This window comes from Rhincodon typus, unplaced genomic scaffold (assembly GCF_021869965.1).
Source record: "Rhincodon typus isolate 14 unplaced genomic scaffold, sRhiTyp1.1 hic_rhity00003626, whole genome shotgun sequence".
Classification (NCBI taxonomy): Eukaryota; Metazoa; Chordata; class Chondrichthyes; order Orectolobiformes; family Rhincodontidae; genus Rhincodon; species Rhincodon typus.
In genome coordinates this window covers 7,854-14,344 of record NW_025969264.1, presented here as the reverse complement: position 1 = coordinate 14,344, position 6,491 = coordinate 7,854, and the positions used below count along the sequence as shown (strand labels likewise).

General features: G+C 47.2%; 1 protein-coding gene across 1 annotated transcript in view; it reads left to right on the top strand.

Annotated features, from left to right (window-relative positions):
- Positions 1 to 1,052: 1,052 nt before the first annotated feature.
- Positions 1,053 to 6,491, top strand: part of LOC109924611 (uracil nucleotide/cysteinyl leukotriene receptor) — a 10,278-nt gene continuing 4,839 nt past the window's right edge. Inside the window, exon 1 of the mRNA XM_048593705.1 lies at positions 1,053 to 1,090. The gene's annotated coding sequence lies outside the window, so the exon portion shown is untranslated. The remainder of the gene's footprint in view (positions 1,091 to 6,491) is intronic.

Genomic DNA, 6,491 nt, shown 5'->3' with positions numbered 1-6,491 from the left:
GCAAAACCAGAAATAGCCGGTAAAGGCCAGCAGGTCTGGCAGCGTCCGTGGAGAGAAGTCAGAATTTGATGATTCGAGTCGAGTGACCCTTCCTCAGAACCTCTGCTTTTTGTTTTGTTTCTGATTTACAGCGTCCGCAGTCCTTTCGGTTTTTATTGGGCACTGCCTAGAGGAGCTGCCTATTGGAAAGAGCCGGATCGTACCCTGGTCCCACTCTCTACTCCCTGGGGTGTCAATCCTTGACCAATCTGTGTTGGACTGGCCTGATGCAGAGGGTATTGCAGCTCTGTCGTTCCCGGACCCTCAGCCCACCTTCTGAGTTCCGAAAGCAGCTTCTCTTTCTTTCCTACAAAGTGATAACTGAAGTAAAGGCACCTTCCCCCACCCACAACCTGCTCGATTCACCCAGACGGCTGGAGTGGGGGGGGGTGTGGTGGTGGGCTGGTTTGAGACCCAGGCGGCGATTGTGCATTATCTCTGGCCGTTGGCGCACTGAGGATGCCTCTGTTTTTTACGATACCCCGTCTCCGTGGAGCGGGAAGTTTTTGGAAGGCTCACTCCGGTTGCCATGGCACCCAGCCTCCGTTCTCACTACCTCTGCTGTCCCCGTAACCGATGCCTCTGTGGTGAGACGCCCCATTGTGCACCCAGCCATGTGAGGAATCAGTCACACTGACACTCTCTGAGAGTCTCCTACAATAGAATCACTCACAGGCACCCATCAATATCATAGAGCTCCTCTCAGCAAGATTTAGAAGGTAGCTGGGGGGGAGGGCGTTCTGGGGAGTGTGTGTGTGTGTGTGTGTGTGTGTGTGAAGGAAACTGTTAAAAAACAAATTGATTCCACACACAATGAGCTCCCTCTGTTGGTTGGCAAACAATAGCCATTTCCCCTGGTTATATAGGAGTTAGCAGCCTGCAGAAAGCACATGGACTGAGACACGGCTGTGCGGGCATTAGAGCAGCACTTGGGAATGTTACTCGACCCGGGGTGAACGTACTGGCTCTTGTGAGAGACAGGGAAAGCAGACAGCGCCAGCAGTGGAGGGAGACCCTCCAAGTTCGACAGCACTTCCCCGAAAACAAGCAGGTAAGGTCAGCACAACTTTCAGGAGGGGGAAGAGTCAAAACAGAGAGTCAGCAAAGTGTGTCGCAAAAAGAGAGGGAGGTGGCATTGGGAGGGAGGAAACAGGAATAAATGATAGGGATAGGAGCAGAGTGAGAGACAGGAGGAAGATTAGAGGGAGAGAGAGGGAGAAAAGGGGTGGGTGGAATAGGTTCAAGGAGAGATAGAGGGGATGCAGTCTGCTACGAGTGAGGAGAGAGAGAGAACTGGATGTGATAACTAGAGAAATTACCCACTGAGGATGGAGGGATTTTAAAAAAGAACACACACACACAAACACACACACACACACACACACACACACACATAAGGTGAGCAAGAAGGGGGGGTGGGAGAGAAAAGTATATCCAGGGTGCGTTTTTTATCCTACTTTTGAACTACTTGTGGGTTGGGAATTAAACAGCACCGTATTACACTTACTGCAGTGAGACCCAGCTACAGCGAAATGTAGGGGTCTGCATTTGTTACAGGAAACAAAGCAGCATCTCACCACCACCGCTAACCCCGTCCCAAGTCCAGATGCAAAAACTGCATTCATTCCAAAAGGAACGCAGTAAAGGTCACTGACAAAGGACGAGCTATAGAGAGGAATAAAAAGACATGCGAGGGTATCTGGTAGAGAGGTAGAGACAACACGTTGGATGTGGGAGGGGAAGAGACAGGAGAGGCGAAGTCAAGAAATGTGAGGGAGACAGAGCAGGTAAGGAGGGGCAGAGAAAGAGAGAGGGGACAGGATGGTTGTAAAATGGTGGGAAACAGCAAGAAATGAAAGGGACGGGGAAGGAATGGGAGACAGAGAGGAGGAGAAAAATAAAGAAGAGATTGAAGAAAAAGAAGTGGGGGGAGAAGCAGGAGAGAAAGGAACCAGAGAGAGAAAGAGAATGCAGATAAAGGACAGAAACAGATGGGAGAGCAAGAATCAGTACAAGAGAGTGAGAGAGGAGGAGTACGGAAAAAGACAGAAGAGACAGAAAGACAAAGGAGAAATGGAGTTAAAAGGAAGGAGAAGAAAAATGAGGATGAAAAGAGAAAGAATAAAATATGGAAGATAAAGTGGAGAACAGGAGAGGAAGAGGGGTTGTAAGAGGGGGAAGGTGATGAATTGGAGAGAATATAAATGGGGAGATGACAAGGTGATAGAGACAGAGAGTTCAGAATCAGGAGGGGAGAGAGAGAGAGATGGAAACAGAAGGAGAGAGGGGGAGCAGAGGGAGGGAGAGAGAATGTAACACAGAGATGTACAGCCCCGGTCAAAGACAGAGGGAGAGATGGCAAATAGAGGAACCAAAAAAAGAGGAGGCAGAGAGAGGAGTCAGTGGATATAACAATAGAAAAGGGGATCAGAGAGGGGAAAGGAATAGACTGCAAGGGGTTAGAAAGAGGATATGAGGGAAGAAAGGAAAAAGCAGGAAATGTGGAGCAGAGAGAGAGAGAGAGAGTCAATAGACAGAGGGGAAAGGAGGATGGGGGGGTGAGGAGAGAGAGGACAAAGAGAAACAGGGAAAGCTGGAGAAACATCAGTGACAGCAGAGAGAGTTAATGTCTCGAGTCTAATGTGACTTCTTCAGAACAGCTAATTAAGATCGCTAACTTCTAAAGAGAAAGGACAGCAATGGAGGGGGACAGAGAACATTAGGATTTTCTTTGGAATAGGGAGAGGGGGGTTGATGGATCTTGGCTTCAGGTGTTTTCCTCATAGAATCCCTACAGTGTGGAAACAGGCCCTTTGGCCCAACAAGTCCACACTGACCCTCAGAGCATCCCACCCAAACCCATTCACCTAATCTACACATCCCTGGACACTATGGGGCAATTTAGCATGGCCAATCCACCCTAACCTGCACATCTTTGGACTGTGGGAGGAAACCCACACAGACAGTCGCCCCAGGGTGGAATCAAACCTGGGTCCCTGGTGCTGTGAGGCAGCAGTGCTAACCAATGTGCCACCATGCTGCCCCAAATAGTTTTGTTCAATCCCCAGGAAATTGGTCTCACTGCTGCCTCCGCCTGGTTAAAGCATGATCTTGGAGGTTGGGAAGTCCCTCTGAGATTGTCACGATCTGACAGATAGAGTGAGTTGGTTTGATTCAAAAGGTCTGGGCTGAATGTCAGGGACGTGTGAGTGTGAGGAGGGGCCTGGACTAGCACCAGGCCATTCTGCCTGATCTCCCTGTTCCCTGGAGAGCTGGCCACTGCCAGAATCTTGCTGAGCCTCTCTGCAAATTACTTCGCAGAATCTTTTGAAGACTGCTGACACAGTCCAAGAGGAGGTACGACATTGCACCCAGCACTCTGTGTGATCAAACCGCACAGTAGAACAGTGCAGGGAGATTACCAAGGAATTCCTCGGAGTGTTATTAATGTTACAGGGTTTATTTGTGGTCATTGAATCCCCTCCCACTGCTCTCAGATTGACACAATAGGAAGGCAGTGGCTGTTGAAGGGATTTCTGAGGGATTTCCCATAAGATTCCCACTCTGCTGAATTTCTAACCTTTCCAAGGCATCACATGAGAAGGATTTCCCCAGCACTGGTTTCTGGCAGTTTATTAATTTATAGCAGAGCATTTACTTACAGGGTATCCCCTCTCCGACAACCTAAGGGCGAGGATTCATTTAGCTCATTTCTTCACTTCTCCAGCACCTTCTCTTTCTATCCATGAGTTAGGTTCATGCCCACCAATGTGCTTTCTGCAAGGACCCCCTTCCCCTGCATTCAGTCATTTCAGCCCCCATCCTAGATAACCCTCTGGGACTTACAGGGTCATTGGGACTGCTTGTCCCAATGTTGCTGTTAGGGTTAGAAAACAAGTGACTTCCAATTCCCACCCACCATCTCCATAGAGATGGCAAGGCTGTCCCAGAGTGGGGGGTGATGGGGGAGCAGATTAAGGTCAATTTCTTCATGATCCAGTCTGATGGGGAAGGATAGTTCTGAGTCCAAAGGAACAATGAGGTCGGATTTAGATGGAAAAAAATGAAAAGTAGGAGCAGGCCATTCGGCCCTTCGAGCCTGCTCCTCCATTCAACAGGATCGCGGCTGACCATCCAACTCAGCTCCCACTTTCACCCCCATACCCTTTGTTCCTTTAGCCTTAGGGACTAGACACACCTCCTTCTTAAAAACATTCAATGTTTTCGCCTCAGCCGCTTTCTGTGGCAGTAAATACCGCAGGCTCACCACTCTCTGGGTGAAGACATTCCTCCTCATCTCAGTCCTAAAAAGCCTACCCTGTATCCTTAGACTGTGAGCCCTGGCTCGGGACTCCCTGATGATCAGGGACATGCAGACACCTTGCATTTACCCTGTCTAGCCCTGTTACATTTTTGTGAGTTTCTATGAGAACCCCCACTAATTTTTCAAAACTCCAGTGAATATGGTGCTAACTGACCCAGTGAGAGCTATCTATCCCAATCTCACTTGCTAGGACATATATATACAAATATACATTATATATATATATAGGGAAGTGTGGCTGTAGTTATGTGCTGTGCACTTTGGGAAGGATGTGAAGACAATGCAGAACAAATTCAGGAATACGGCTCCAGAGATGAGGAGCTTCAGATATGAAGATAGATTAGAGAAGTTAGGACAGTTCCCCTTACAGAAGAGGAAGCCAAGAGCAGATTTGATGGAGTTATTCGACATTGTGAAGGTCTGGACAGAACAGGCAGGGAGAAACACTTCCCACCTGCTAAAGGATGGAGATGGAGCCAGCATTGATCTAAAGTAATCAGCGAAAGATGCAGAAGTGATGTGTGGGAGAACTTTGTCACAATAATGAGAGGTTAGGGTCTGGAATGTACTGTCTGAGAGTGTGGGGGAGGCACGTTCAGCTTAAATAGTCAAAAATGAATTTGACCAGTATACATAAAGGAAAAGTGTGTTGGGATAGTGAGACAAGCTGGGCTGAATGGCCTTCCACTGTTCTTGTGCGATACGATGGTGTCATTTTTATCAAAAACAAAAGTCAGAAGCTAACCTGTGTATATTTTAGTTTGTTTCCAAGGATTTGTAACATTAAACATCGAAGTAGCTGCAAAATTCAACACAGCATTCAGTCTGCTCACTTGCTCTGTACTCCAACCACAGTGGTTTGTTAAATACAGCATTTGGCCCACATTAAACAGGAGAGAATAATTCATTCAGGAACTTCGGAAGGAGCTGAGGTTTTAGGTCAGCTGCTGAACAGTTAAAAAGGAACACGTCTACAAACCTTAACCCTAACCCAGCCCCACTCAAAAGGCACTGCAACAGCCATGGCCTTACTGCACCCCCTTGAGGTCAAGTACTCTAACTGCAAGATACAGTCAGGCCAGCCGCTTACACTGAACCGTGTGGGTTACACTGACCCCTGGGGGTTACACTGAACACTGCAATTCATATTCAACCTTCCAGGCTATTGGGATTAGACAGAGAGGACAGGCCTGGGACCCTCACTCTCCTCATAGTCTCAGTGACAATGTCTTACTGACGGATGGACCTTGCTCCTGAATGCTATCATACAATAACCTACTCCAGTCTGTTTAATACAAGAGTCTGTCCTTGTTGATATTTATTCGTGGTTTTCCTCTCCCAGTGTAAACCAGGTAGACAGCTATACCACGTCGAGGAAAGAGGATGGTGACAAAGCACCAGTAACACAAGCTGGTCATGACCGGATTCACAATATCCACAACAATTACTTCATTTGTTAATGTCGATTCTAATCAAAAAAGGCTCTAATCAATACGCATGTTCCATTCATATCTACAGACTCTATTCACTATGGACTCCATTCACTACAGACTCCATTCACGACAAGCTGTTTTTACTACAGAGTGCATTCATTACAGACCGCATTCACTACAGGCTGTATTCACTATAGGCTGCATTAATTACAGGTTGCATTCACTACAGGCTGCACTTATTACATGCTGCATTCACAACAGGCTGCATTTATCACAGGCTGCATTCACAACAGGCTGCATTTATCACAGGCTGCATTCACAACAGGCTGCATTCACTACACACTGCATTCACAACAAGCTGCATTTATTACAGGCTGCATTCACAACAGGCTGATTAACTACAGGCTGCATTACTTACAGGCTGCATTCGCTACACACTGCATTCACTACACACTGCATTCACAACAGGCTACATTCACTACAGGCTGCATTTATTACAGGCTGCATTCACTACACACTGCATTCAATACAGGCTGCATTTATTACAGGCTGTATTCACTACAGACTCCATTCACTACAGACTCCATTCATTACAGATTCCATTCATTACAAACTCTATTCATTACAGGCTGCATTCACTACAGACTCCATTCACTACAGACTGCATTCACTACAGACTGCATTCATTACAGACT